The sequence below is a fragment of the Octopus bimaculoides genome, chromosome 11, assembly GCF_046866305.1.
Source record: "Octopus bimaculoides isolate indiv1 chromosome 11, ASM4686630v1, whole genome shotgun sequence".
NCBI classification, from domain to species: domain Eukaryota; kingdom Metazoa; phylum Mollusca; class Cephalopoda; order Octopoda; family Octopodidae; genus Octopus; species Octopus bimaculoides.
The window spans coordinates 68,565,144-68,587,915 of NC_142938.1; the positions used below are offsets into that span (position 1 = coordinate 68,565,144).

The 22,772-nt window shown below is 35.7% G+C and overlaps 1 protein-coding gene across 8 annotated transcripts in view; it reads right to left on the reverse strand.

The window, feature by feature from the left end:
- LOC106879711 (uncharacterized) overlaps window positions 1-22,772 on the reverse strand; it is a 101,968-nt gene that overhangs the window by 72,352 nt on the left and 6,844 nt on the right. The window lies entirely within an intron of this gene.

Consider the following 22,772-nt stretch of genomic DNA (forward strand, 5'->3'; position numbering starts at 1 on the left):
TGATCACACATCACCTGTCAACTACTGTCCAGTCAACGTTACTAGCTGCATTGGCAAAAAAAAAAAAAAAAAAAAAAAAATCTACACATTTAACCTTTCATGACTATACTTCTAATGAAACTTATTGCATATGCATTAACAAATTTTGAAAATAATCTAGAATTTGGAGGAAAATAACTTTTCTATTGATGTTTTGGAAATTTTTCTAAGTCTTATAATGATTGAATGGAAAATGCTTAAACATGGATTTGTTAATTCAAATGCTTATAAAGTGTGTTTAATTCTAGGTAGATTATTGTGAAAATTGGCAGTATTGCAGGAAAGTAATTTGTGATAGAACTTATATTGTGCATATATGGTTATTAACTAGATGTTGGTAATAAATTATACACAGTGATAGAAATGGACATACATCACAATCCCTACCACCTAATAATTTTGCAGCTTATTATGAAGTTTACAGGTAAACTGTTAATCCAATCAGAAACAACAAACCCAAGTATGCAGGAATTTTATCAACACAGGAATAAAGGTGACTTGTTTTGCTCTGCATTTAACCCTTTAGCATTCAGATTATTTTGTCAAATGTAACGATTATTTATTCGTATTGTTTTGAATTAATAATGTGCTACCTTGTAGTTTCAAGATTTTGATGACTGATTGTTTATTTTTAGAATGACATTGTTGGACAGGTGTGAGACCAGATCTAGCAAGTTTGAACATAAACACAAATAGAATAACTGGACCGGATATGGCTGGTTTAAATGCTAAAAGGTTAAATTAGTTTGTTGTCTGATCGAACAAATCAAAACCCAAGGGCAAAGGTTGAACAAATATACTCAACAGGTTTCACACTGAGCACGAAAGGTATTTTTGATCTAACAATACTCGCAAAAGATTCAGTTTCCAACCATTCTTCAATAAATATTTCGTTCAAGTCACTTGATGAAAAATTGACTAAACTGAAGTTAGACACTGAAGTGTACACAGAAGAAACAGACATATTGCTCTGGTTATCATCCTGAAAGACCTATTCTATGATTAATAGTCATCCTCCAAAGAAAATTTTCTAGAAAAAAATAATCACAAAACTTCAGCAACACATAGGTCAAGACAACACATTACACAATGTAAATTAATAATAAAGGATGGGTTTTAATTTTCTCCTTCAGATTAGAGAGTGCCAACCTAACATCCTTTATAACAAATATGAACAAAAGTGGTATGTATCCATGCAGTTTTAGGTGGGATAGGACTGGCACACAGATGTGGGTGCCATGTTGATTTGTGTCATACACAATGTTAAGAGTTATGTTTGGAATATAACTTACTAAGAGGTCTTAATTATATAACTACAAAGAGCTTTAGATAAGCTCAAATATGTTTGGGAAATAACTGACCTGTAAAGAGGCATTTTCACTGCAATTTGTTGCAGAGAAAAATTCTTGCTTTTGGCAAGTGTTGTTAAAAACACTGTCAGTTCAAAGAGTTTTTAACACATTTTACCAAAAGCAAGAATTTTTTCCATAGCAAACTGCAGTGAAGATATCTGCTCACATGTTAAATATGTCCTAAACATATTTGAACTCATCTGAATAGTTTATTTTACAACACTGCTTTGTGCACCACCCATATATAAACTTCAAAGAGCTTTTACATAAAAGCCAGAGACGATCTATGGGTAAATGGTATTGAAAGAGTTAAATCTCTAATGTTCTAATAAGTCTCAGAATAAAGATGGCATGGATAAAGTAACAACTAAGAATGGACTATAGCAGGAATGCAGGATCTGTCAGTCACAAACAACTAATGGCCTCTTAGAAATAGATTATTTGGAAATCTCTCTTAAATGAAACTATATTTTAAATAAAGAAGCATTCATGTCCAAGGTGGTATTGTTGCAATGGTAAGAACCAAATAGAACAGCTAATATTAAGCTGGTTAAGTGTGAAGTCAATTTGTTGCCTAAATAGGTGAAATTGCACAAATGGAATGAAGGGAATGAGAGATAGGTAGATGAACAACATGGAAAATTACAACATGTAGACAAAAATTTTTTTATAATGGATAAAATGTACACACAGACACACAAAAAAAAAAATGCTGTGCACAATGAAATGGATGCCAAAAAGAAGAAATGGAAAAGAAGTAGACTGACATTTCAGGTGAACCCTTTATCTGAGTAAGAAGCAAGAAAAAGAACAATACTTATATGAAGCATGTGTATAATACCCTTCTAGATACACAAGTTTCCAAAACTGAACTGGTAACAATAATTCTATTTTGCTCGAAGAAGTATGTAATTTCCAGCACAGAAACATATTCAAAACGATCTCCAGTAAACCTAGCACAGACCAAAATACCACTTTAACTTAACATTAAAGAAGAACTTGAAGAATCAGGAACTAATTGAGCTTAAAATGAGTGTTAGCAATGCATAACCATACTTTGTAAACTATCCCAATGTGACCTACAAAACTATCAACCAAAATCCACTGCACGAAGCACAGAAATACCAAAATTGTTACAAAACAAATATATTTCTTCCTCAAGACCGCCAAGACAAATACCCAAAACCATCTGTGCTGAACATAATGTAGAAGTCAACTTATTTTAACAACCTAAGATATACAACAACAACAACAACAAAAAACATCATATGACTATTATTCAAAGAAAGCAAATTGAAACTTGTAAATAACACACGAAAAATATAAACATTTGCCATATAAAGCAGAACAAGGATTATGGAATCTCATTGCAGATATAATTTCATTTGATTAAAAATCACTTTTGACATATTTTTTTCATACAGAAGCTACACTTTTATTTTCCTCACATGAAGTGGCTGTGTGGTAAGTAGCTTGCTTACCAACCAGATGGTTCCGGGTTCAGTCCCACTGCATGGCATCTTGGGCAAGTGTCTTCTACTATAGCCTTGGGCCAACCAAAGCCTTGTGAGTGGATTTGGTAGACAGAAACTGAAAGAAGCCCGTTGTATATATGTGTGTGTGTGTATATATATATATATATATATATATATATATATATATATATATATATATATATATATATGCGTGTGTATGTTTGTCCCCCTAGCATTGCTTGACAACCGATGCTGGTGTGTTTATGTCCCCGTCACTTAGCGGTTCAGCAAAACAGACCGATAGAATAAGTACTAGGCTTACAAAGAATAAATCCCGAGGTCGATTTGCTTGACTAAAGGCGGTGCTCCAGCATGGCCGCAGTCAAATGAGTGAAACAAGTAAGAGTAAAAGAGAGAAGGCACAGCAAAAGCTAGACAGCAACTGATGCTCTCCCTTTCATATTCCTAGTTTTCTGCCAACTGTTGTTGTCAGCTTGCATGTTCGTTACTCAAGACACCGTTTGTCACCCAAGACATTTTATGTTTGAAAAACTGCTCATAAACCAAGATTCTACTGCATGTGCTCAAGTCATTTGTGGGTTGGCCATGTTTCTTTAACTCTTTTGATACCTGCCTGACTGCACCCTTGCTTCGGCAATGATTTAAATTGAAATGTTACATGATGACAGTCTCATCAAATGCCGTTATACCAGACAAGAAAGTCACTCATCATTGATATACAAAACTGGTTGAGGTTGAAATTACACAAAATATTGTCACAATTGGGCTTCTTTATTTATATTTTAATGCTAACATATTTAATGTAGTGAGCAGCAATATAATAAAAAAAACTTGTGGTGAGGAAAAGACAACATTATCTCAATGACTAATATTATTTTTATTATTTTGAGAAGTACAGGAGGCAATGCTGGATCAATTATATTCTAAAATATATATTAATTTTTTGCTGCAACTCTTGTACAATATTAAACAATAGGCATAGCTGTGCTGTTAAAAACTTCAGGGGATGGGCCCCTTAGATACTAACATGGGCCTCCATATATGGATTCTAATGGTGCAGGGGTCCACTTGCCATCAGGCAAGCTGGCAACCTGGCCAGTCTGCCACTGGTTGTAACTAAATTTTAGATTGAATTTATCAAAAATTTTATTAAACTTGTGGTTGCTAAGAAAATATTAAGTAAACATTTTCCCACCAGTAAGTTCCAAAAGATTTTATATATATATATATATATATATATATATACATACAGATATATATAGAAAGAATTAACATTGCTTTTATATATATATATATATATATATATATATATAGGCGCAGGAGTGGCTGTGTGGTAAGTAGATTGCTTACCAACCACACGGTTCTGGGTTCAGTCCCACTGCGTGGCACCTTGGGCTAGTGTCTTCTACTATAGCCTCCGGCCGACCAAAGCCTTGTGAGTGGATTTGATAGGCGGAAACTGAAAGAAGCCTGTCGTGTGTGTATATATATATATATATATGTATATTTATGTGTGTGTGTGTTTGTGTTTATCACCCCACCATCACTTGACAACCAATGTTGGTGTGCTTACATACCCCGTAACTTAACTGCAGTTACCATGGAGAATTTTTTCTCCATGGTAACTGCAGTGAATTTGCCTTTAGAAGCCGAAATGTGTCACAAACATATTTTAACTAACCTAAAGTTCACACACACACACATATATATATATATATATATGTATATATATATATTAGATGATGATACAGGTCTAGAATGTAGTGCTTGATTATAGTGATATTTTGTGAAATTATGCAGTTCATGTTGGCTTTATACAACCTCCTTAGCAGCAACAACCATGTAGCTATCTACTGTTCTGTCTCATCAATTGCTTTCTTGTAACCATCACTCTAGACCTCTTGTTTTCCTCTCTCTCTTTTATCATTCTCTCACTCTCATTCTCTTTAATCATGCTCCCTTCTATCACTCCTTTGGCCATATTGCTCCTATCCAGCCTCCTTACCAGCAAGCATCATTCTAGTTGACAGTCACATTCACATTTTTATTACACTGGTGCTCTTCTGTTGCTCTTTTGCTCTGGCCGTTTTCCTACCATGTTGAGCAGGAGAAAAAAGGAATGGGAAGTTAGAGACAATACAGATAAAAATCAACCCTCTTTAATCATTACCAATTTCTTTCGTGCTGGTCCCATGACAAAATGCACCCAGTACACTGTGAAGTAGTTGGTGACAGGAAGGACATCCAGCAATAGAAACCATGCCAAAAATCAAATGCACAAAAGAGATGTGGTCTCTTAATTTAAGCGAACAGTAACTTAGAATAAGAACTGACTTGGACCGATGACTCATCCATGCCAACAACAACAAAAAAAAAACAAATGAAAAATAAATGTGATGTTTGTTAAATATATATTGGTGTAAAAACTGCAGTTCATGTTATGTCATGTGTGCAGTAACAGCAGTTCAACAAATAGAAACTAATAAATTAAACACCTGACTATAAGTACTGCAATTAATATGATCAGCTAAACACTTAAAGGTTGGACTGCAGCATATCTGAAGTCCAATGACTAAAATCAATAAAAAGTAAAAGAAGTTACTTCATGATTCTCTCATCACTGTCCTCACTAAGTACAATGAAGTGTATGCTTTATTGAAGAAGCCTAATAAGACAGAACTATGTCAAGAATTTTCTCCCATACACTCTGAAATTATTGAAATAATACTAGTCATTGAGCAGAATATTGTGTTTATCATATGAATGTTTCTAATTAACTAATTAATTCATTAATTAATATGTGTGTGTAGTTGCTACATTAAATATGTTTAACACATATTTTTCATGTGGATAGCATCTAAGTAATTAATCACAGTGATTCACTATTTATTTTTAAATTGTAAGTTGAAGTTGCAATCATATAATGAAGTACGTTTGTTTAATTAGATCCCAAAACAGGAGGAGGATGTTCTAAAACCAATATTAAGCAATATTTAATGAGGCTTTCATGTACTAAATGGACATATGACAATATTTGTGATAGTATAAAATATGTTAGATTTAGATTTGTAATCAATGTCCTTGAGAGAAATTAAGGCTATGACTTAATGAGCTGCAAATTAGGTAATTAAGGCTATGAGCTGCAAATTAGGTGATTAAGCAAATGTATTTAAATACATTTATAATATTAGATATTATATGAAGCGGTATCAAAAAGTTCCCGGACTAGTGCTGTAGTCCGCCAACAGATGGCAACACATGGTCGCGTGTGCAGTGAGAGTTAGCAGTGACCTCCATGTGGCAGGTCCGAGTGACATCTCTGTGTAAGCTTCACAAGTTGAAAAATTTGTGCTTTTGTGATCATGCGTAAGCTGTACTCTGTGATTTTGTCATGGACAGGAAGTTGGAACAGAGAGCCAATGTGAAATTTTGCATTAAACTTGGGAAGTCTGCTACAGAGACATTGAGCATGCTTCAGCAAGCTTACGGCGACGAGGTAATGGGACAAGCACAATGTCTTGAGTGACATGGGCGTTTCAAAAGCATAAGAATGTCCCTGGAAAACCTGCCATGAGCATCACCCTTGGAAATGTGAAGAAAATTCATCAGCTTGTGCATGAGGATTGTTGGAGGACAATCAATGACATTGCTGATGTTGTTGGTCTGTTGTATGGGGGCATGCAGGCAATCCTAATGTCTGAACTGAACATGTGGCATATCTCTGTCAAGTTTGTTCCCTACTTGCTGACCACTGATGACCCATCCTTCATATTGAGGATCATCACCAGTGATGAGAGTTGGGCCTACAGGTATGACCTTGGGATGAAGCAGCAGTCGTCATGATGAAAGAGGCCTTCATCTCCATGACTGAAGATGGCATGACAGATCCGCAGTTCAGTCAAGAACATGTTCATCGTTTTTTGATATTGTGCATCGAGAATTCATTAAAAGCAACTGGATCTGTGGAGTGCGAAGAATCCCACCTCTTCCCCCAAGATAATGCAGCTCAAAGGTTGCTGTTTCAACACTGTTGTCGAGATCCTGAGCAAATCACAGAAGGTCCTCAACTTGCTTGCAGAAAACCACATTCAGGCTTGCAGAAAACCACATTCAGGCCAGATTCCAAAAGTGGCAGAAACACTGAGACCAGTGTATTGCTGTATAAGATGAATATTTCAAAGATGTTAAAACTTAAGTTAAATAAGTTTTTTTTTTTTTTTAATTAAACATAACTAGTCTGGGAACCTTTTGATACCATTTCATAATTGTTAATGAGAACTGGTTTTAAAATTCTAATTTTAATTGGAATACAAGTATCTTTGACTTGATGTGTGATACATGTTTTTTATATGATTTATAACTGTAACCTTCAAATCATCATTTAATATCCACTTTCCCATCCTTACATGGGTCAGAAAGAATTTGTTGAAGCAGTCAGATGCCCTTCCTGTCATTAATCCTCACCCGTTTCCAAGCAAGGTAATATTTCTCCATGGCCAGACATATTTTCACAAATGAACCACATTACTTGTATGACAGTGATACTTATTTACAACCATCATGTAATGTCAAAACAAGGGTACACACACACACACACACACACACACTTGCCCAAGGTGCTGCATAGTGTGACTGAATTCAAGACCTCATGATTGGGAAGCAAGCTTTTTAACCACATGACCATACCTACTCCTAATTCAAACTAAGAAGAAAAGAAAAGAAGAATGATACTAATTCTGCACAGAAGCCAATACCAACTCGGTGACAACATCAATACTCCATATCACTAAACTTAGTCCAATTGTTTCAATAAAATAACTGATTTCACCCAAATAGTTCACCGGTTGTTACTTTATTGACCTTAGTGGAATAAAAGGCAAAGTTAAATTTCAACAGAATGTTAACTTGGAAAGTAAAAGAATGTAACCAAATATTGCAAAGCAATGTGTTTTTTGAAAGGATGGGTTCTAATTAAGGCACAAGGTCAACAATTTTCAAGGGCAGTTCATTATATTGACCAGAATACTTAACTGATATTTTAATTTACTAACCCCAGAGGATTGAAAGGTAAAGTTGACCTCAGTGGGATTTGAACTCAGAACATAAAGAATTAGAGCAAATACCACAAAGTATTTTGTTCAATGTTCTAAGAATTCTGACAACTAACCACTACAATAGTAGCTTCAGCATATTCTACCACAAAAGCAAACAATACATTTACACATCGATACCAAATATTGCCTTTAAATATTTCTGTAAACTAAGCCATGGTGAACCAGACAAGAAACAAACATAAAACACTACAAACATGTTTTATTGAGCATTTTACCTCCAGAGACAAACCAATTATTGAGCATAATTGAGTACTTTACCCCCCAGAGAAACAGAAAAAGAAAAATTAAATGTAAATTTTTTTTACAACATAAACATACTTAAAATTCAAAGAATCTCAACACTAACAAATATTTTGAACAACTTTTATCGTATATTTATGGAAACAAAATAAGATCATGTAAATAAATGCCAAACAAATATTCTACTTTAGCCAGCAGTAAACAATGGTCATTATTTAGGCTTTTATTTTTATGTTTTGAAAGAAAAACATTTTTTTTTTAAATGCTTTTGTTTGTGTCTGGTCAATCAAAGTTGTCTTGGAGCTAAACAAGAACAACGAAAACCACTTTTTTTATCCAGTAACACTAAAAGTTAGCAGATACAACCAACCTTCACACTCACCTGCTGAAGACAAAAATTATATTGGAAACATCAACAACATTCCTAAAATATTCACAACAAAAGCAAAATTATGAATAAGCATAAGCTTTAGATTTGCTCAAAACAAAAGAATCGATAGCAATGTAAAAACAATACATCAGTTCCATCATGGATTATTATGTCAGTCATATCTGGATCCTACTTTCCTTGGCTGCCATCAATCTCTCCACAACAAATCATAAATACAAAACAGCACAAAAACAAACAAACAAAGCCAAGCCGCACTGACAAAACTCATAAACCATCTACATAATGAAGACAAACATGTCCAGAATACCACAATGCAACCATGCATTATACTACTGTTGTGTAGGAATGTGGTCACACAGAGAAGACAGTAGTATGGTTTATCTGAAATGCTGGAGTTACGGGATTGTAGCTAGATGTTTAGCCAGCTATGTGTGTATCATAGCAGAACTGACTTGCCTGATTTGACATAGCAACAATAACAATAAAGCACTGCAGAAGACAAATTCATATATATCATACATACTAACATGATCAGATGATAGAAATACAATTCTCTTTGAGGACCTGCATACAATACATTAATATCATTCTTTGCTCACAAATATATCTATGAGTGATGAGTATCTGTACTTAAAACGACTGTTGTACACCAACCATCACACAAACCCTATAATTCAGAATCGAATAATAAAAAATATGGACTTTAATCTGAGACAGAGCCGGGGCAATATAGTTAACCCTTTAGCATTCAGATTACTCTATCAAATGTAAAGTTTATTTATTCACATTGTTTTGAATTAATCATGCATTACCATGTAACTTTGAGATTTTGATCATGTGTTTATTTTTAGAATGACACTGTAGGATAGGTGTGAGAGGCTGGATCAGGTTGGTCTGAACATAAAACAGAATATTTGGACCAGACTTGGCTAGTTTAAATTGTAAAGAGTTAAATTATCCATAATTAACGGACTTCACATTCACACACACACACACACACACACACACACACAGCTGCCACAACTGTCAATTCTCTCTATAATGTAAAAACAAGAGTCAAGTTTGTAGCTACACCAAGCACACAATTCGGCTCAGTTCACCCTACAGTCCCTGCAGCTATATGTCCAACTATTTGCTGACTCTTTAAAACACTGATAATATTTAGCAACACATAGGGACATTGAAGCAAGCACAACACCACTTCACTTTCAATGTGCAAATACTGTATTGGCTTCTCAAGTTAACTACCTTTAAACACCTCCCTTCACTTTCAAAAACACAAACACATTATTGGAGCATATCTTTGTAGATACACTGCATCCCTCTCACTGAAACAGAAGTACTTCAACAATTCTGACACTCAGGTATACAGTTTTCCTCACAATGTGAAGAATAAAAAAGTAAAAATTATAGAAAAGTATCCCCCCAAAGTACCCAAAGTGCAAGAATAATGAACACTAACTACAAATAGGAGATAACATCACCATCATTGTTTTAACATCCATTTTCCCATGGTTGCATGGGTCAGACAAAATCTGTTGAGGTACATTTTCTACATGGGCTGCCCTACCTGCCACCAACCCCCACCTATTTCCAAGCAAAGATTGAAAATAAAGTCCATTTGCACAACTGTGATACTGACATGCAGACACATATATAAAATGGGCTTCCATACAGTTTCTATCTACCAAATCCACTTACAAAGGTTAGGGTTGGCCCAAACTTATAGAAGATGGTTGATCAAGTTGCCATGCAGTGGGACTGAACCTGGACCTATTTCTTTTCTTTTCTTTATGACTTAGTCAAAGAGGAAAAGGTAGTGTCTCATGACCTTCGTAAGATCTTAAGAGGCCAGTGGAAGAAACCACCATTACTCATGGTTTACTAATAACCACTACTTTCACCTGTATAAGTAGCCTAGTCATTAGCCAGTAGTTGGAGGTGAGGCTTCCAAAGCATTAATTATGAAAGCTTGTTCCTTGTCATATCCGGCAGTGACCACTGGAGAGTAACTCACCTGTAACGAATAACAACTTGTGTATTTGCATGCACACCTGTTAGTGAATATACAAATGAGTTTCAGAAGACTGGAAAACAATACTTTTGCCAACAAAACTATACCACTTGTTAATGACAATACAATAATTACTATGGTGTATTTATATATTTATTGTCACACAAAGAATCTTAACTAATTTTAAATATCTATATACAACACATAAACACAGAATTTACTTAATCATAGAAATTACATTGTGTGGACATAGTTCCCTTTACAACCACCTAGTTTCAAGCTCTATCTCACTGGTGTCTTCTACAATAGCCTAGGGCCAACCAATGTTATGTGATTGGAATTTGTAGTTGAGACTGTAAGGAAGCTTGTTATGTGTACATGATTGTGCACACGTGTGAGTTTGTTGTCTATGTTGATATTCTACAACCTTGCTTGTCACGGCCTGAATGAAATGGTGATTTGATGTTTACATTCCTTGTTGACAGAATGTGCTGTTTCTCAAGATTTTCAAAGACCAATAAAATAAGATTTAAAAAAATCCCTTACTTGAAAAAGTGGTATGGGCTGGCAACAAGAAGGGCATCTGGTCAAAAAATGCTGTCCGAAATAAGTTTCAATCTAACTTATAACAGAATGACAAAACAGGAATATACAAACAAACACGTACACACACACACACAGACCACACACATGATGGCTAAGTGCCTAAGAAGTTTGTTACATGTTCCTTCCCACTGTGCAACACTTTGGGTAAATATCTTCTATAGTCCCTGACCAAAGCCTTTTGAGTGGATTTGGTAGATGGAAACTGAAATGAAGCTCATTGTATTTTTATATATGTACATGTGTTTGTGTGCATGCATGTGTAACCACTTCTCCTTGTCTTCACATCACATGCTAATTGTAAACAAATGTTACTGTCATACAAAGTACTTTTCATTTGCAAACTTCCTTAAAAACATGCCTGACCATTGTGTTGCTTATGTTTGAAGGGTTAGGGGCAAATATTATTTTGCTTAGAAACAGGTGACACGTAAAAAGCACCATTCAAGCGTGGTCGTTGCCAGTGCCACCTGACTGGCTCCCGTGCAGGTAGCACGTAAAAATACCCACCACACTCTCGAAGTGGTTGGCGTTGGGAAGGGCATCCTGCTGTAGAAACTTTGCCAGATCGGATTGGAGCCTGGTGCAGCCTTCTGGCTTACCAGCCCTCAGTCAAACCGTCCAACCCACGCCAGCATGGAAAGCAGACATTAAAGATGATAATGATGGGCAAATACTAACTGTGAGTTAGAAACAAGGAAGTATTTAGTCCTCCCAAGATTTAACTTAACACCAAATGATACCATCAATCTTGCTTTTACTTTATACAGACATCAAATTACTGTTATTCCAGTGTTTTCAATAACCATCAGCAAATCAAAAATATTTCTACATTATTTTACCATCATTTTCAAAAGAGTTACTTAAGATAAACAAATCTGATGTCATTATTGATGAGACAAATAAAGCGTTGAGCTGGCAGAATCGTTAGCATGCCGGGCGAAATGCTTAGTAGTATTCCGTTTGCTGCTATGTTCTGAGTTCAAATTCTGCTGGGGTTAACTTTACCTTTTATCCTTTCAGGGTCGATTAAATGAGTACCAGTTACGCACTGGAGTTGATGTAATCGACTTAATCCCCCTCCTCCAAATTTGAGGCCTTGCGTTTTCAGTAGAAAGGATTGATGACACAGATACAGTGGTGTGTGTGTGTGTGTTACACATACACACAAGTGAGAAAGAGAGGGTTGGAGAAAGAGAGATGCAAGTCTTAGTGCTCAGCCTTCATTCAGCGATTGATGACTAATGGAATTGATTATACAAGCAGAGAAGAAAGAGTCAGTAAACATCACATGCCTGACGTAGTGATATACTAAGCTAAATATATTAACAGAACCAGACTGTTTAAGGTCAATTAGGAGAGCAGTGTGAAATGTCAAAGCACAATCATTGAAAGACTGTTATCTTGTCATCCACACTAAAATCATCTTACCCACGGATCCCTGCCAATGGAATATCCCTAAATGGAACACATTACATACATACATTGAATACATGTGTCCTTGATATCTTAACTGTTTCTGGATACCACTTGCTTCTACACCATAATGTATATATATAAGCAGTGAAAATCATATACAACTATCTTGGCACTTCTGCTCACAAGACATCATCTTGTGATAAATGTTAATGGACTGTCTGACAGCAGAAAATCTAGAATACATTACGCAGACATTCCAATAAATATTTATGCAATTTGATTTTATTTTCAAGTCTTCATTTTAGCATTATGCACAATAAATGCATTGACGCACAATCATAGATACATATATACCACAAGCACCGTGTGTGTATGTGTGTGTGTGTGCGTGTGGCTGAGTGGATGTCGAATGTGCTCTATAATTACATGATCACATGCATATAGTTTAGAGTTCAATTTCACTGCATGGCACTTTGGGCAAGTGTCTTTTCTTTGAAGCCTCAGACTGACCAATGCCTTGTGAATAGAACTGAAAGACAAAAACTATCACACACACACATATATATAAGTGTGTGTCAATGTTTGTATTCTGCAGCTTCATATGAAAATATATATATATATCATCATCATCATCGTTTAACGTCCGCTTTCCATGCTAGCATGGGTTGGACGATTTGACTGAGGACTGGTGAAACCGGATGGCAACACCAGGCTCCAGTCTAATTTGGCAGAGTTTCTACAGCTGGATGCCCTTCCTAACGCCAACCACTCAGAGAGTGTAGTGGGTGCTTTTACGTGTCACCCGCACGAAAACGGCCACGCTCGAAATGGTGTCTTTTATGTGCCACCCGCACAAGCCAGTCCAGGGGCACTGGCAACGATCTCGCTCCTGGACATGAAAATACAAAAACATATATACACACACACACACATGTACACATATATACATACATCCACCCACACAAACACAGATATGTTTTCCAAAATGGAACACCTTTCCATCATGCGATCAGCTTGAAAAATTGTTAAGACGTTAGACTATCTTGCTACTTTTCTTAACATGAAACCAATGATAGCCTTAATTCACAAATAAAGAAATATCCACCAATGTGGTATTGGCAGCTGATGAAGTAAATGTTCTCTATGTAGCCCCTGTTGTTTTCCGTGCTCTGTTTATCATTTTGTCCACGTTTTTTGCAACGTCCTGTATCCAGATATGCATATATATATATACATGTAGATGTAGGTATGTACATACATGTACGTATATATGCATATACTCACATATTATTTATATATTACACACAGTGGTGGCTAAAAGTTTGGAACATAGGTCTGAAAATTAGAATTTTTATATTAAATGCTCAATGTTATATTTAATTTGCAATATATTATTATTTAGCCAAAAGTTTGAAACATAGGCCTGATATTTTTTTCTTCTTCTAGATATTGAACCATTGAATCAGTTAACAGGTAAGTATATCTCTACGTTGTATATATTTGAATTGAATTGTACTTGGGCATAATAATTCTAATTTAAAAAAAAAAAAATATTCAAATCTTTTGGCCACGATTGTGTGTGTATGTATATGTAAATATAAAAAAAAAATATATATATATATAATCATACTTTAGTCTGTTACAGCCCACCTTCCTAATACAATCCAACTGAAGAAACTATATATCTCCCTACAGCAAGACACATGTTCCTGTCTCTCTACCACCTGGCATAAAACCACCTCTACACTACTCCATACTCAGCTGAAGGCGCCTTTGTCTTGCAAATTACTCAGTAACTGCACTAATGCTGGTGCCACATAAAAAGCACCTAGTACAGTTTGTAAAGTAGTTGGTATTAGAAAAAGCATCCAGGCAATGGATTTTGGTGCAGTCCTCTGGCTCACCACCACCTGTTAAAGCATCCAATTCATGCCAAAATAGAAAATAGATGCTAACTGATGTTGACAGGATCAGTGACATGAGAGTAATGTCCTGAACACTGCATGCAAAGAAATTCTCAATGAAATATTTTTCTTAATTGGAGAAAACACCTTAGTGGTGAATTTCAAAGAATCAGCAGAAATTAATAAATAGTATTCTATGTGATATAACATCATGCAGGCCCAGCACATTTCTATACACACCCTCAAAAACTCCAACTGGTTAACCTTTGACATCATTATCCCATACATCTCCCTCTGCAAATCACAACATAGGTCCAGGTCATTACACTCAACTACCAACTCACAAACCTAACATAGAAAATATATTGTTTTGGCAAAGGTTAAAAAAAAAAAACCCTCTCCTACACATACCATTCTAATCAGCAGTGACATCAGCAAACTTTGGATTCCATTCCTTACTATTCACTCATACAAAAATTACTCGACCACACCTTAGAAATAACGAAACAATAGTTAGTTTAACTTCTTGTCAGGCTGCCAAAAGTTGTCTACATGGAAAAAAACACTTCCAAAATGGAGTACTGCAGAGATCTATCTTCTTAACCATTCCTTTCAACCTATATTAACATACCCACATGTGTGGGGATATATGTGTGTTTGTGCCTTCTCATTGTTCACACAGTGTAAATGGTGTCATTGATTAATTCTGCTGTGGTAATGTGTCTGACTATCTGTGTGCAGTGTAAACAATGTCACCTTCATATAGACAGTGTCTGTTTACATTTGTTGTGAAAACATGCCCAAGTTGCACCCAGGGAAAATTGCACCATTACCTGGAAACAAGTGATGGTTAGCAACAGAAAGAGTACCTGGCTGTAAGAAACTTACTTCAATAAGTCTTGACTGACCCAAGCTGCCAAAGAAAAGATGCACATTAAAATGATGATGATCTATACACACACATACATATACTATACAAATAAGCACTGCTTGTGGCTGTATGGTCAGCAAATTTGCTTCCCAGCCACAAGGTTCCAAGTTCAGTCCCACTTTGTGGAACTTTGGACAAGTGTGTTCTACCATAGCCCTGGCCTGACCAAAGCTTTGTGAGTAGACTTGGTAGATGGAAACTAAAAGAAGCACATCATATATGGTGCATAAACAATGTCATCTTCATATAGACAGTGTCTGTTTTTATTTGTTGTGAAAACATGCCCAAGATGCACTCAGGGAAAATTGCACCATTACTTGGAAACAAGCGAAGGTTAGCAACAGAAAGAGTGCCCGACTGTAGATGGAAACTGAAAGAAGCCCATCATATATGATGAGCTTCCAACCCATGCCAGTATAGAATGTGGATGTTTAACAATATATATATAAAGTTGAACACATACATGAGGTGTGTGTATTGTTAGTTTGTCGGGCAGCTGCAATTTTTAGGTGTATTATATTCTCAATGCCCTTGGTGTAAAAACACCTGAAAGCAAGTCATAACTAAGTGAGACAACTCACATCAAATCCCTTTTTCTTTTTTTGCAATGACAGACATTGATGTTTCATCATCTTTTTGACTTGTCAATGTCACACACACACATATATACACATACATACATACACACATATATATGTATGCATATGTGTATGAGAGTGTTTGTGACTCCTTGACTTGACATTGTGTGATTTAAGTATCGATCACCCAGTGTAGATGAGACTTTAGAAAAGGACCTTGGAAAACATCTCAAGAAACTGAACCATGAAAAAAGGGATATAACAAAGGACTGCAATGAATAGCAACAGGCTGCGCTAGAGAAAATTCACTCAACCAATACAAGCATATAAAAATGGAGGACATTGTGTTGAACAATATCTTTCCACCCATGCAAGCAGAGAACACGGACGTTAAATGATGATGATTATGATTTGGACCAGTCACCCATTTTGTTGAAGCAACATTTTCTTCTTCACCTTCTCTCCTATCACTATGTTATGCCAACTGAGTACCTGGTAAGGTATCGGATTTGCATATATTCAGTTCCCTCTACCATCACTTTTTATCACTCCACATCTCTATTAACACAAGTCTGAGACTCAATTTCTCCTACCATCACTCTTTCTTTACAACCACCTTTCTTAGTACCCAGTCTTACCACTCATCACTGACATCCATTATTCTCTCTCTCTTCCTCTCAAACATTACTTCGCTATCATGCATTCTTCTATTCAATCTCCTACCCAACAATCAACTTGTCTATTGGTCTATTAGTCTCTTCCATTACAACCTTCTCTATCACCTCTTGCCTTGATTTCTCTCTCTCTCTCTTCAGTTCACCCTTTTGGTCAGGTTATCTTGCATGAAGTGGGACAACATAGGCTGGAAAAGATACCATAGTCTTTTCAGGAGCAAGAACCTCTAGTGCTGGTACCACGATAAAATGCATTCACTATAATTTGTAATGTGAAAATGCAAGTGTTATGGTAAAATATATCCACTATTATCTGAGGCTGGCATTAGAAAGTGCACCCAACCACAGAAACCATGCAAAATGAAGCATATATGGCTATTTTAGAAGACACTTGTCCAAGGTGTTTGCACCAAGGGACTAAACCGGATATCACATGATTGCAATAAGCTTCTTACCCCCACAGCCATGATGATGAGAAATTTTCCTTTCTATGTTTTAAATTTACTTTTGTTTTTTTTAATTTGGTGCTTAGCACCCATACACAAACTTTAGAAAACCCTGTTAGACATTTCAATTTCCTGAGAATTTCCAGTTATTAGCAATGCAATTCAATGTATTCTCATGATAACTTTTCCTGAATGCAGTCAAATAAGCAAGTAAATGTGATAAGTGCACTATTCCATATACATGGGTAACATCGTACAGTTGTTTTTTTTTTTTTTCCTCTGTAGAGAACCAGCAGCTGCTGAGAAGGAAAATATTACTGGACTATGAAATGGAAACACTGAATTAATGCAGTTTTTGTTGCTTACAGAGTCACCCCTGAGAGTACCAGAAATTGATAGATACAGCATGTGTAAAGACAATGATAATTTGAACTGTGGGGAGAGGGAGAGGGAGAGAGAGAGAGAGAGAGAGAGAGAGAGAGAGAGAAGTAATGATGTCATTTTGTGTTTTAAGCATGCTTTCATGACAAAGAAATAACAGTAACCATTACTTTAAGATATTTCCCAAGAGCTTTAGAAGCCTAAGTAAAGAGAATCACTGCAATTTGGAAACAAAAGTGGGTCACTGACTTGGCTTTATATTTTCCTCCATTAGATATCATTTCTATGTGCATGTGTGCATGCATGCACACATCTACATGACTTCTATGCTATAAAGTTTACTACATAAGCACATCATTTCAGATCCCATCCTCAGTTTGAGCAAATATCTTCTATTATTGCCTTGTGAGTAAAACTGGACAGAAACTGTACACATCCAAGTATGTGTGTGTGTGTGTGTGTGAGTGAGAGAGAGGGGGGATCATGCATGGGCAAATGCCTGTCAATGTTTATTTCCACATGTCTTTGCATCGACACCATTTAAGCAAAAATGGCCCATAACCAGTACCTGCTGAAGCTCAGCAGTTTCAAAGTGTTAGCAGCAGTATCGTGAAAACACGAGTTTTGAGAAACAAGTAAAGATTGGCAACAGGATAAGCAGTATGGCAGTGGAGTACTGTCTCAATAAGCCTCATCCAACTCATGCCAGCATGAAAAATGTAAATATAAACGTGATGAGATAAATACAATCTTCTCAAAAGTTTATATATGCCCCAAGATTGAAAAGATTAGAATACACTTTTCAGCAAACCTATCCAAATAATATTAGCATTGAAACAAAGATGTTATAAGCAATAAAATAAGCTGTTAAAATGACTCAAACGGTCCTATTTCTACTGAGTAGACTATGTGTTGAATTACTAATATACAGGAAGGGCATTTGGCCTTAGAAAATCTAACTCAACAAATTTCATCTAACCCATATGAACATAGTGGATGTTAAAATAACAACGATGATAATCAAGACTTTGGAGATCACTTATGAAATTCTAATTAAATTTAATCCTTTAGCATCTAAACTGACCAAATCTGGGTCAAATATTCTACCCATTTTATGTTCAAACCAGCCGGATCTGGCCTCTCACATCTACCCTGCAATGTCATTCTAAAAATATGCAATTATATCATTGAAATCTCAAAGCTCTGAGATAATGCATGATTAATTCAAAACCATGTATATAAATAAGTATCACATTTGACAGTTATCTGAGTGCTAAAGGGTTGAACACTAAAATGTATGTAGTCTCAAATGATAATTTTTCCAACTTTTAACTTCGTTTTTAAAGTGAGTCACCAATTTTTCTTCAACAGGCTACAGTCATTGGGTAGCAGAAATGCAGGGACACAACTTTCTAAGGGTTTTAGTAAATCGTATTGACTCTAGTACTTTATTTCATCATTCCTCTGTCTCATGAGAGAAAAGTGAAGTGCACATTGGCACAAATGAAGATAACACGGTTGGTCGTGAAATCCTGCAGGGTATTTCTGTTTGAAAGTGCCCTTTCTCATGTTGATATAACACACATACACCATCTCTACACTGCTTTCATTTAATGAATCTCACTTGCAAAGTATTAACCAATCCAAAGCTATGACAGAAGTGGTCTTAAGTACCAAGCAATGAAATCAAACTCAGCAGTAAGTGGTTCAAAAGTGAACTTAACCACACAGCCATACATACATCTACATCCATCCATATTTACAATATTTAGATTTATTCTTTGACCCACAAGAGAATGAACACTTACGATGTTAATAACTTGTCTCACATCTTATATACTAAAATGTTTTTCATCATGTTACAGAAGTGCCTGAAAATGTATTTCCACGTTTACAACTGAACACCATTCATCATATAATCTTGACATTATGTTAATATTCCCAGGCATAGCTGTGTGATTAAAAAGCTCATTGTCCAACTAAGTGGTTTTGAGTTCAGTCCCATAATGCAGATCCTTGGGCAAGTGTCTTCTATTATAACCTCAGGTTGACCAATGCCTTGTGAGTGAATTTGGTTCATAAACTGTGGATGCCAGTTGTATATATGCTTTTGTGTTTAACCACCAATTGCTTGACAACCAGAGTTGTTTGTTTAAATCCCTGTAAGTTAATGGTTAGGCAAATGAGATTGATGGAATAAATACAAGACTTAAAAAAAAAATGTAATGAGGTCAATTTGTTCAACTAAACCATTTAAATGGTGCACCAGCATGGCCACAGTCCATTGACTGAAACATGTAAAAAATAAAAGCTTCCGGTAGAACGCGAGAAAGATTTTTCACTTCAATAAACTTCTCAGACATCTCTACTACAAAGCCTGAAAAATGCTAAATTTTTGTAATCCTAGAATTACCAAGAACTGTAATTTAAAATATGAAATATTTTTGAGTAGGTGGAGCCAGTAATAGAATAATGTTAAGAATTTACTACTTGGAGATAGAAAAAAATTCTATTATCATTAGCAATGTAGTTAACATTTTTGTTATTCAAACTGCTTCTTTTGAATATGAAAAGAATATATTACTACAAGCAATATTATCCAGAATCTTTCCGTAAGAAATTTCAAGTGTGGTTGTATAAGTTAAGAAGTTTGCTTCCCAACTACGTGGTTTCAGGTTCAATCCCACAAGTGTCTTCTACTGTAGCTCCAAGCCTACCAAAGCCTTGTAAGTGAATTTGGTAGATGGAAACTGAAAAAAAACCTGTTGTGTGTGAAACTCTATGATTGGTGTAAACGAATGTCATTCATCATCATCATCATCATCATCGTTTAACGTCTGCTTTCCATGCTAGCATGGGTTGGACGATTTGACTGAGGACTGGTGAACCAGATGACTACACCAGGCTCCAATCTGGTGTAGTCATGTCTGGCCATAGAGAAGAGTTCACAACAGACAGGTTAAGTGAATGAAAGATGACATTATATTATATGAAAAAAAAAAAAAAAAATTACATTGTACATGGCTATTAAGTTTATTCTTACAAACATTTTTTATAGGTGACAGTGTATCTAGAGCTTAAATCAAAAATCCAAATCCAAAATTAATATCTTGGCCTTAAATAAGCTAATAATTGCTTTGTGACTCCATAGCCTCAATATGATGTTGTAAATAAATCAAAATCACTTAAAGTCACTGACTAGTTGAATGAACTTGTAAAAGTAAAGCCGATTTTTCAAATATGTACTAACATGGATAAAAAAATAAACAAATACTGGTGAAAATATGGTCCACCAAGAAATTAAATGATGAATCCAAATTTCAATAATTCTCTCCAGAAAGAGTTTCAGACTTCATTACATTACTCAAGCATCTAAACTACCTTATCGTGCATCATATACTGTAATGATAACCCCTCTTATAATAATAATTCCACATATGCATCACCACATGCCATGACATTGAATTCATATGCAAAATTAAGAAGAGTGAAACATATACATACTACCACACTTAAGTTCTCAAATTGTATAGACACATCAACACACACACAGAGAAAATCACATAAGAGCACATGAACATTGAACAAGTAATATAAAATTGTGAGCTATTTTGAAGCATAAAGTATTAAGTTGTGCTTTGTCCAGTCTGTACACCAAGTAATTAAAAGCAAGATAAAATCTTGTGTTTCTAAAAACAATGTTTACAATATCCATCATTCTTGACTGATCTGCAATTTGAGACCAAATGAAATATGTATATTTTAGTAAGAGGTAACCATTATTTTCTGTTTTTATTTTGTTTTAGATTATTGTAATTTAAGCGAACATTCCTTTGTCTGTGGCCTGTTTTGATGAGTGAACTGTTAAGTAATTTCAAGGAGTGAATCGTTCAGTTAAGAAAAAAAAAAAAAATTACTAGTGCCATTCTATTTGTTTTTGTCTTTAAAATTAATATTTACAATGCTTGCAGTCTTTATTTTCTGCTTTTTTACTTAAATCCAATTATTGTAGATATCATTGATTGATTAAATAATTTACATTATCTTGACCAATTATCCCTAAATATCCTGATGCCACACAATCTGTCCACATTCCTCAATCTTACTATGTGCAAGTATGTTTGTGTATATATGTGTGTGTGTGCATGCATGTGTGAGTGTGTAAACACATTTATTTTTGCTTTAACATCCACTTAGCCATAAATGCAAGGATCAAATGAAATTTGATGAGGAGGATTTTTCTATGACCAGATGCTCTCTTCCTGGCACCAACACTCACCTAGCAAGATAACATTTCTAGAATTAAAGCCAGACACTCAGCATGCACCGTTAAGACAAAGTAGTGCATACAGACACACACACACAAACAGGATTCTTTCAGTTTCCATCGAATTTAAATTCACTCATAAGGCTTCAGTTGACCTTGAGCTATGGAAGACATGCCGAAAGTGGCACAGAGTGAGACTGAACCATGCCAGCATGGAAGGCGGATGTTAAACGATAATGATGATGCAATACTTGCACATATATATATTGGCTCCTGTGCAGGTGGCATGTAAAATACACCATTTCGAGCATAGCCGTTGCCAGTACCGCCTGACTGGCCTTCATGCCGGTAGCACGTAAAAGCACCCACTACACTCTCAGAGTGGTTGGCGTTAGGAAGGGCATCCAGCTGTAGAAACTCTGCCAAATCAGATTGGAACCTGGTGTAGCCACCTGGTCCACTAGTCCTCAGTCAAATTGTCCAACCCATGCTAGCATGGAAAGCGGACGTTAAACGATGATGATGATGATGTGCATATATGTGTGAGTGTGTAGGAGACAGAAAAAGAGGTGGTGAGCTGGCAGAATTGTAGGTATGCCAAGCAAGACACTTAGTGACATTTTATCCATCTTTACATTCTGATTTCAAATTCTGTCAAGGTTGAATTTGCCTTTCAACCTTTTCTGATCGACAAAATAAGTACCAGTTGAGCATTTGGGTTGATGTAAATACACATAACACTACTTGTAATTCACAACTTTCATGGAGCACAAATATCACTAACATGTCCCTCTCTACCATTCTCAAATATTCCACTGCCACACCCCTGTGGTCGAGGAGCTTTCCCCCTTCTTCGTGTTCTTTTCTTTTCTTGCAAGGTACTTGACAGCCTCATTTGTACCAGAGGCATGAAAAAAAGCACC